The sequence below is a fragment of the Parus major genome, chromosome 1 (assembly GCF_001522545.3).
Source record: "Parus major isolate Abel chromosome 1, Parus_major1.1, whole genome shotgun sequence".
NCBI classification, from domain to species: domain Eukaryota; kingdom Metazoa; phylum Chordata; class Aves; order Passeriformes; family Paridae; genus Parus; species Parus major.
The window spans coordinates 29448590-29459124 of NC_031768.1; the positions used below are offsets into that span (position 1 = coordinate 29448590).

General features: G+C 44.7%; 1 protein-coding gene across 11 annotated transcripts in view; it reads right to left on the minus strand.

The window, feature by feature from the left end:
* Window positions 1-10383, minus strand: part of MAP4K4 (mitogen-activated protein kinase kinase kinase kinase 4) — a 163471-nt gene extending 153088 nt beyond the window's left edge. For all 11 annotated transcript variants that reach the window (XM_015630039.2, XM_015630100.2, XM_015630080.2 and 8 more), the window contains exon 1: window positions 10283-10383. The gene's annotated coding sequence lies outside the window, so the exon portion shown is untranslated. The remainder of the gene's footprint in view (window positions 1-10282) is intronic.
* Between the last annotated feature and the right edge of the window lie 152 nt (window positions 10384-10535).

Genomic DNA, 10535 nt, shown 5'->3' on the forward strand with positions numbered 1-10535 from the left:
AGGAAAGACCCCAGTGCTTCCTGATGAAGCACAGAGAGGAGACACAAGGCACTGACTGCTTCTGCACACAGAGAGATTTATTTCTGCAAAAATTCTGAGGGATTTGATTGAGAATAACTGTCTGATATAAGTTCCCGTACTTCATATATAAGAGTGCAGAGAATCCTAACTGAGAGCAAGCACATTCACCTCTTGGAACATGCAAAAACAGGTCACTTACTTAGGAGGGTTTTTTTTGAGAAAATGTGTGTTTCCCTTCCATGATAGGCAAGTGGGATTTTACATGTCACTCACTTTCATATATTCACTTACAAAGCCATTTTCACTCCTACTATATATCCCACAAAGAACATGGACTGCAAGAGCTGCTACACGCATGGTACAGAGTGGGGTCAACCTGTCCAATCTTAGACATTCAGAAAACATAAAAGGGAGACCCTCATCAAAAATTCCCATTTTAACTAACAAAGACTCAGGTAAAGAGCAATTTATCTCATCCTGTGGTAGTTATCTCCAGAGGCCATTCTCCTGTCCTATTTCTCTCCACTGAGACCAAGAGCACACAGCTCAGATCAGGCACCAAAAGGACAGTGAACAGCCCATCTACTTAAGCACCTTCAAAAGTATCATCCAAGCCCACTGCACAGAAACAAGCTGTAAATTACTGAGCATTTGTGTGTAAAAGCAGCTCCCACTACAAAATGCATTTTTCACCCATCAGTACTATCAGTTTTTTGGGAAGCACAAAACAAATTTAATTAGAGCTTCCAGTCAGCAAACACCTCATCATTATTTGAAAACTGCTGCACCAGTTCCCCCAAGAATTATTTTGATTATTGCAGTAGCTTATGGCAGTGGACTACAGCTAAGGGTTCACCAGCACTCCTGATTTTCTTTCTGTACCCCTATCTGTAAGGGTTTATAACTCAGTTACAGGTGTTCCCTCTTGACAACAGCCTTGTAAGACGGATATACCTGTGCTTCCTTTTAAGTTTTCTACTGATTTTCCTTTGGGCATCACAAAAAAAAAGAAAAATAATGAACCAAGCTAACATTGGGAGGGTCCCTGACTCTAAGTTACATAAGCCAAATCAGGGCATAGAATAACACATTAAGACTTAATAACCCATAACCCATAATAACCCATAGACCTTAAGCTTTTCTGCATTTGAAAATAAAACAAACCAATACCATTAGACAGTTAAAAGTTTAGCGAGCAAGTTTTGAGACAGGTTTATTTTGAGTTGAGCTTAGCATTTAAATTAGAATCATGAACTCTTGACCACTGTCATTCCCTACAGCTACTCTATCTCAATCCTGGAAAGAAGCTCTTGAAACTGCAAGAGCTTAACTGAAATTGTTGTATTTTTAAGACTTCAAGTAATTTTTAACAGTGCCAGTCCCAGAGTGCACCAGCTTTGAGGTACACCAGCAAGAGTAAACTATTGTCTTGGCAGTCCCCAGGAAGTTAATAAAAGAGATTTGATGCAACCGATTATTCTGAGCTGCTGCCATTCTTTTACCTATCTAAGTAACACTTTCCCATTTCACCTCTGTCCTCTGGTGAAGTCTCCAAGTGCAGGAACTACAGCCAACAAGTCCATACCATGGACTGGTACAACATGAGAAGATGGTAACCCAAGTATTTACACATAAACTGCACAACTTTCAGAGCCCTAAAATATCTGGTGAAACTGAGGGCAACTCCATGGACGGACAAACTGAAAGGAAAAGCCATTTTGGGGGACAAGACATCACAGAGTGAGTAATCAGATAAGAAGCACAGGGGTGTCACGGATGGACGTGTGGACCTGGATTTCCACATGCAGAGTGCCACTAGAAAGAAAACCTTTGGAAGCAGGTACAGAGTGGAGCAGCACCACACCTCCAAAGCTGCAAATTTATGGTGCCCAGAGGGATCTTTTAGGACTTTCTCAGTCAGGATAGTGTAAAGAGCACTAAGCAAATGGATCGTGCCAGCAGCCCCAGAGCCAGGGAGCTATTGGGGTGCTCAAGGCACACAGGGACAGGAGAGGAGGCAGACAAACGTCCGTGGCACACCACCAACAGCCCCTGCAGCCACATCCTGACCACAGCCCAGGGCAGACCTTCTCCAGGGGTAGCACTGCCTCGCTCCAGGAAGAGAGTGGCTGCAGTTCACGTGGCTCCTTCAGCCACAGGTATAAAGCCATGAGTCACTGCAATCCCTGCACGGAGAACAACTGTTATCAGCGCGGCACAGGACAGCTCCAAAGGGAGGTGACAGAGACATACCAGATAAGACCTACAGTACCAGTATAACTGCATCCATGTTAGGAGTTTTACCATGTTAGCTGTTTTATTGCTAGACAGGCCAATCAAGACACGTTGGCACTTGCAGTGTCCTATTTGTACAGTGATAATGACGGCCACAGTGCCAGAGCAACCCGGAGAGGTGTGGCTCTGGTGGGAAAGAAGCATTTTGCCAGGAGTGAGAAGCAATCTCCCCCAAAAGACATCCATTATTCTAGGACATGGTCACAACACAGCTAGGTGAGCTAAGGAAGGTCTCCTCGACCTGGGCTATGCTGAAATCAGCACAAAAACCTGTGTCAATGAACATTCCCCTGGTGTGCATAAACCCAATGCCCAGCTGATTAACGAGCTGCCATGGCTAAAAGTTAATCTCTTTCATAATATGTGTATTTTTAATATAAATGATATGTGCTAATATGTTTCTACTAACAACTAAAGTGTCCCTTAGTTTTTCTTATATTAAGCACTTCCCTGACTCCACACTACCATTTCTTCCCCACAACTATGAACAGTCCTCTAATTCATTCTCGACATTTAAGCCATATTCTCCTTCTTCATGTCCCAATTTCCTCTGTAAATTCACCTTCAGTAGTAGCAGCTTCTCTCTGAACTGTCCTGCTGTCTCTTCCTAACTCCAAATCTTCCCATAAATTTCCTCCATTTGCAAATATGATACAAGGTCAAGCAGAAGACCATAGAAGAATATTTAGGCTATATTAACACCCTTCATGCCCACACAACTGAGCTACACAGGGCCTTAGAGATAGGACTTAGTTGCACCAATTTATAAGTAAAGTGGAAAGAAACCTACTCCAGCCACACCTCTTTCTGATCCTTATGTACCTCAAAAGTGCAAATCTCTGAAAGGGTGAACATCTCCACTCCCCAGCCTCTCTGATTTCACCCTCCTTTCGTGGTGCTTTTCACAGCTTTCCCAATCAGCAGCAAATTAAAACCAACACCACAGGTCACATTGTAATTATCCATTACACTCAGAGCAGCAGCTTTCACTCTGCTGCAGGACAGCAAAGCTGGGAGAGCAGGGGAGTGCTTTGCCAGCAGTTCTATCAAGTCTCCAGTCATTATCTGCTCCTCTTCCAAAAAGCTGCCCTGTCCTTTTTCTGACACTGAAATAGGTAGCACACCGTACCTATTTCTACTACAGGGCCCCATGGCCACCTCGGAGGAGATACATCAAGCCTTGCTCAGGACATGACAGGGGACCAGGAATGAGGATTGGGTGGAGGTATCACACTGGAGCTTCACAACAGCATATTGGCCATTCAGCAGTACTCCACAGCTTGTAATTACTGGCATATTTTCTGTGCCTCTGTGAAAATGTTTCACAGCGCATCCAAGGCAAAAAATTCACTTTGGAAATAATATTGAGATGCAATGTCAAAATCTCCAAGCCCTCTACAATCAAAGCTGCCTCAAGGTTCCATACTAAAGAAGTATGCACAATTGTGGGCTTTTTACTCCTCCTTCCCATAGTTGTATGATTTTAGAGTCAATAGTATCTTTTCTTGAGCCTGTGCTAAACTGAGAAATAATCAGGGACCCATAATGTTACAAACAAAGCATTTGATAAGAGAACTCTTGTGCAAAGCTATGAGATCCCCTCCCAAATCCACCCCTCGTTCAAGCAAGCTGAATTCTTTCCACCACTTTCTGTGGGCTGAGACCTAAAATAACGATGCAGATAAGGATCTTTCTGTAACTTTGACTACAGTCAAGCTCACATTGTGCAAGTCAATGCTATTGAGCTTAAATATCAACATCATCCAAAGCCTGGTGGAGCCAAAGTGTACAGTCAGAAACATAAAGTGGAAAAAACAGAAATGCCACTTTCCTCCACAGAAAATAGATCTCAGGAGGATAGGTATACAACAGGCTAAAATCTTTCCTGCAACAACAAGTACCACTTGAAAAGATGACTAGAATATAATGTGTGTATACAAACACATGTTAGACCACATGAGAAAAGTTAGCTAGCATTCTAGTCCAAAAATTTATACTAAAAAATGTATATGCTGAAGGCAAGGAAATGCAAAGGGTGAGCACCTCTTATAATGCTGCATTGCCTTTGGGGATGTTCCTCTACATCATTCCCTTGGGTGGGAGGTGCAGACCTGCCATCACCACAGAGACCAAAAGAAGGATTTATGCACACTGTCAAGCCAAGGCTCTGGTGCCTGGAAGTTGACAAGTCACCAAACTACATGACATTCCTAGGAGAGAATAAAAATTAAGTAAGGAGTGGAAGGTGTACATTCCTGGTTTTCTTCTTTCTCCACTATCCCAAAATTACTAAAAACCCTTATTCCAGGCCTTACAAATAAAGCTCACCTTCCTCATGCCTGGTTAAAGAAGAGATGTTGACGGGGAAAACCATCCACCCATACAAGCCCAGGGAAACGACCCCTACCATTGTCAAGAGGAAGAGAGCCCACACATGCAAAAAGCAAGGAGAGAGTACCAGATGATTTCAACTGAAATTTTATCCACACCAGTTGAAACATCTTCCTTTAGAAAGCTGAAAAAAAAAATCTCAGAGTCAGCACAAAACTCTGGGCTGGATCTTGTTACATCCATCACCTCGAAGCCCTGCACACACCCAAATCCCATAGTGCTGGGTCCTCTTGTAATTAGTTCAGAATAAGAAGTCCCTGTCCCAGGAGTCTGCAAAACCCCCACATTTTGCAAACAGACAGATGGGACTGGGGGAGGAAGAACAAGAGGGACATGTGGTTACCCACAACTGGTACACTGCTTTCTTTTCTCTTTTTCCTTTTTTTTTTTTTTTTAATAAAAATAAATATCAGTAATCCCCACTGGCCACCTGCCTAGCTTTTGTATATTTAATTAAGAAGGATTTGGGTGATGGAGAACTGGTCAAAAGTTCAGTCAGTTTAGGGGAGGACAGGAGAGTAAATATCTAGCTGAAGGACCCAAAAAAATGCCAATATTCCAGCCACTGCCTGGTCCTTCACAATTTCTAAAACAGCAAGGTCTCACTTTGCAACACAATCTAAAAAAAATCAGAGGGGTAAGGGAAGAAGTGCAATTCATACTTGAGAGAGCTGGTCTGGACCAGTTCCTGAAAGACAGTGACCTCACTGATCCCCAGTACAGTTTGTCTTTATAGTGATAAGACTGGAATTGTATTCATGTTTAACAAAATCATTTGAATCCACAATGATGTCCCTTTAGCAGGGAAAGAAACAAAGGGGGGGGGGGGGGGAAGAGAGGAAAAAATACCCTTAACTGAGTTACTACGAGAACTGTCCTATCTTCCTACCCCCCAACACAGTCACCTTGTAAGACAAAGTCCATTAAGACAAAAATAGGGTATCCTTAGCGTGGGAAAACATTTAGCCAAGTTTTAATTTACTTTCAAATCAGCATTTAAACGATCACATCTTACATCACTTCCTTTTACGAGCCAGCAGTTAGACAATACACATCATTTACATGCAGTTTTGGAAGGCTACAACATAGATCAACAAAAGAAGCCTTCACTATGAATTAACTATTACAAGGCTCTTAGAAAGTCACTTCAGCCTGCACTGAGGGCAATTAGGAGTATCACCCCTAATTCTCATCTTCCTGGTGCATTCCTCTTATGCCTCAGAACTCCCATAAATACATCCTTCCACCCAAGTCACTGCTGCCACAAGAGAATTACATGTCTTGTGAGATGTAACTGTGCATTCACAATGGTTAAAGTGTTAGATGTCTTTAAAAACTACACACACAACAAAAGAGAAAGTGACTGAGCAAGTTAACATAGTTCAGTCTCAATAGCAAAATTACAAAGTTTTATGCCTCTATGAATGATCAGATGATAGAGATTTTAAAATTTCAAAAGTATTAACCAACTGCCTTTAGGTCACAGGTAAATTATGCATTAAAAAAAAAAAAAACCAAAACAAAAACCATAAGGGAAGCAAAGTCCCGGTTCAAAACTTATATTGAGACAAATTCCGGGGGTGTTCTCATTTGGTGCAATCCAAACTTCATATTGAGCTTACTGCTGGATGTGAAAAACTAAAATCTAACCGCAGCAATGCTAAAAATGCTTCTCGCACTACTTGCAAAAGATCAAAAAAAGCCCTTTAGGCAGCCGATCACTCGGTGAGCTGGCTACAAGTCCCAGTTAGGCGGCAGCGGGAGCGGGCTGACCCAGGAGGGATGGCGAGGGGCAGCACACCCGTGCGCCATCCCGGCCCAGCACAAGCCAGCGGTGGGCCCGGAGAACAGCAGCCCGGCCCGGGGAGCAGCAGCCCTGCCCGGGGAGCAGCAGCCCGGCCCGGGGAGCAGCAGCCCGGCTAACCCCCTCGGTCCTTGCCGGTGCCGCCGCCCTGCCCGGCGGGGCCCAGCGGCGCTGGCAGTGGGCGCGGGGCGGCCGGGGCTCCCCGCCCGCCGCGGGCACGGGCGCGGCCCGGGCCGGCCCGCACACGCCGCTCGGCTCCCGCCAGCTGATACCGACCTACACAAGGGAAATTTCTCCCTCACAACTCCAGCACTGTCCTAGGACTCCTTAGAAGTGTCAGAACGACCCACCCAGGGGGTTCTGCGGCCGGTCCTTCCCGCCTCGGCTCGGAGGGAAGTCTGCCGGCCGTACTTGGCAGCGTTTAACCCTTTGCTTTCTCTCTAATCTAAGTGGTGCAACTTCCACGCCACCGTTCTCGGGTTTCGAACCAACTACGAAAGGGAAAACAACCCGTTCCCCAGGATTTCCGAGCAGCAGTAGAGAAGCTCTGCTTGGCCCCAGGACGAATGAGCCAATGGCCAGTGCCCCCTCCCCTGTACTGGGCAAAGGCTTCCCCAAACACCCCTTTCTTTTACCCACTCAGGGCTGGGAACCTCCTCCCCCCGCCCCAATCCATTAATTCACCACTTCGTAACAAGCTGCTCTTAACATAAAAGGCTTCTTCACACAGGAAAGGTGTAAGCAAGGTTATGAAGATGAAAATAATATAAACTCTATGGAATTTATAATCGTAGAATCACAGAACTGTCTGAGTTGGAAGTTATCTCAAAAAACATCTAGTTCCAACCCCTTTGTCATAGGCAGAGACACTTTCCACTAGACCAGGCTGCACAAAGCCCCATCCAAAGCCCAGCCTTGGAACACTCGCAGGGATAGGGCATCCACGAGTTCTCTGGGCAACTTGTTCCTGTGCCTCACCACCCTCACAGTAAAGGATTTTTTTTCACAATACCTAATCTAAACCTACTCTCAGTTTAAAGCCATTAACCCCAATTCAAGCACAGCAAACTAAAACTTAAGATTTTTTACCACCTCACCAGTGAGGTCCCAGGCCCACAGTAACACTCCACCTAAGCCAACCCATTTAATGCGTAGAATGCAGGAGTAACTCCACTTGCATTTAGGTGCCAAACATCCAAGGACTGCCCTCACATTTCATACATGTATAAACATCTATACACCTACATATAGCTAAATAAATAGCTAAGGTACAACTAGCTACAGAAATACCGCTAGCCAGATAGATGTGCTATTTCGAGCTAGCTCAGCTAAGGCAAAGAGGAGAATAAACGGGACTATTTTCTGCTTTCCAACAGGTTGGCGCACTCCCCTTCGCACCGCTGCTGGAAAGCTGAGTCCCCAGGCAGGCGAGCGACCTTCGGCATCATCGGCGGGTGTATGAGCTAGACAAAGAGATAACGTCATGGCCTCTCGGCTCCCTCCGTGTCCTCCCCGCAGTGGCAGGTAGCCAGCCAATCCCGCTCCCGGGTGACATCATCGCTGATGCCTGTACACGAATGTGCAACTACATCAAACTACATCTCGGAGCTCCTCAAAAGCGACATACACCCCACCCCCCCACAGTCCCTCGGGATGACAGACCGCTTAGAAGGGAAATAAAACCATCCGGGAAGAGGGATTTCAAGAAGTGGTTGCTGGGTAGGAGGAAAGCGGAAGGCAACAAGCAAATACAACGTAAACACGTTTTTCCCTCGATTATGCAGTTCCTATGAAAGCCCTCAAAACAGTCTCATCTTTGGGTGCCCCGGAGCATTTTTCCTAGCAAAAAAAGTGGCCATGAAAAGTTAAATACTACTGCAACAACTTCTTTTTTTAATTCTTTTTTTTTTTTTTACATAACTTCATTAGTTTAAAAAGAAAGATGCTTACCACAGCAAGGAAGTTTTTTGGTTTGCTATTATTTGTTTACATATAGCCCTGTTAGGTGTCCACATTATCAGTGTACATACACCAATGTGGGCAAATGCCTAAAAGCAGTGCCAACCCAAACTTAAACACCTCTCAATCCATTACTGTCTAGCAGGCTCTGTAGCAAGAAAGGAGACTGCCTGTTGCTCCCCGTTATCACAGTGACAGCGATGCCCTTACACATCAGGTATTCGTTCAACTCTTCCGAGACAATAAATGCATGTGCTCAGTTTCCTTTCCAATGCTAACTGTCCTGAGCTCTACCTTACTTAAAGAAAATGAAATTCAAAATTTCTATTGTCAAGACTGTTAAACTAAGGAGAACTTTGCTCATTAACTCAAAAGCATTAACAAGTAAGAAACAATGCACTAAATTGCAATATTTAACAGGAGAGTTTCAAGTCACACATTCACACCCTAATATTTTATTTTTTTTTTTTAATAAAGGCTCAGATGATGCAAGTTCTGGGAGCAAATGATTACAGAAAAAAAAGGGTGTCTTTTCAAATGGCAGAAAAAATTCAAATGGTCGAGGTTGTGTCAAAAGTGCAGCTTTTTACTTATCTTCCCTATCTCCTGTGGCCTTCTGAGCCACATTCTTTTTTCCAACTTTATACCAACAGCAGCAGCCTAGCTATTCCAGCTCAAGGCTTAGAAAGCAACTAATACACTGCGCAGGCAGACTAATTCTCCATGAGGAAGGCTGAGGTTCACGCCCTCAAAACAAACTGACATGTGTTTCATTTGCAGAAGAGGCACCAAAGTGCTTTATTTAGTTACTGGAGCTGCAAGCAGCAGTATCTTGCCATCAGGGAAACTCACCAATTACACTCCCTTGTTTATAAGCATTAAATAAAAAAAAACAACAGCAACAACAAAAAATCAACCGAAAAACCAAAACAAAAAACCGAAACAAGCAGCTAAGCATCTTCATCTCTCTCCTCTCTCCAAATGCATCTTGCATTTCTACAGTTTAAGGCTAGAGCCTTCAATCTTTAGCCTAGCGTTAAGTCTGTGCGAATAATTAGTCATCCTGGTAGCTAGCACTCGCTGCAAAGTCATGCAAGCTCAAGATCTGTTTGTTCCACTGACTGCACACTAAAGGGAAAAAAAGAAAAAAGTAGGCTAGTTTCACACCCACATGGGCACTCTCTGATTTCTATTTTTTAAAGTCATACACTTGTCAAACAGGTTATTCTGGGAATTCTGATTTTCACAAAATAAGCTTCTCTGCTTCGGTCACTTATTATTGTCACTCTGCACCCCTCATCTCTGCACCGCCCATCAGATGCACTCGCCCCCAACTCCATAGCTTCAACACTCTGAAGGTTTTCCGACAAGGAAACCGGGTGACAATTTTAATTAAGGCCAATGTCTTTGTCTAAAGTCACTGCAGCAGCAGCAACTTCCATAAGGATTTCCAGCAGCAAAGCTGAATAAGCCTGTGGACGTGTTTGTATAACCCAGCCAGACTCTTGACAGCGTCCACTTGGTTTGGTCATTTCTCTGGAGAGACCACAGAGAAGAATAAGGACAACGAAGGCGTATTTCATCATTACAGGATGGGTACTTGGGAGAGTAATTTGTACCCATCCGAAAAAGCAGAAGCCAAGAGGCTGACAAACTTGACAAGGCCAGCAACAATGACAAGGACAACACTTCTACCACCCCTCACTGTTCCGGCCGCCAGTGCGGGTGGCTCGCCTTCAGCCGTGTGCTCAGGCACCGGGCACCCTCTGGAAAATCGGCAACAATAAAAGGAGAAGAAATTCTGACACAAACCTTGTAGACTTGCCCGTACGTGCCATTGCCAACCACTTCCACCAGTTCAAAAATCCCAGCGGGGTCCTAGGGGGAGGAAGGGGCAGAGGGGGAGGGGGAGGAAAGGGGAGAAGAGAAGCGGGGTTACATTTTTGTTCAGGCGATGGCTGCTGGCATAGCCCAGCCAGCGAACCCGGCTGCTGGCGGCGTGCAGCTGTTGCGCCCTGTTTTTCCACGCACATGCCAATACATGCAAACAAAGGAAAAGCAGCCC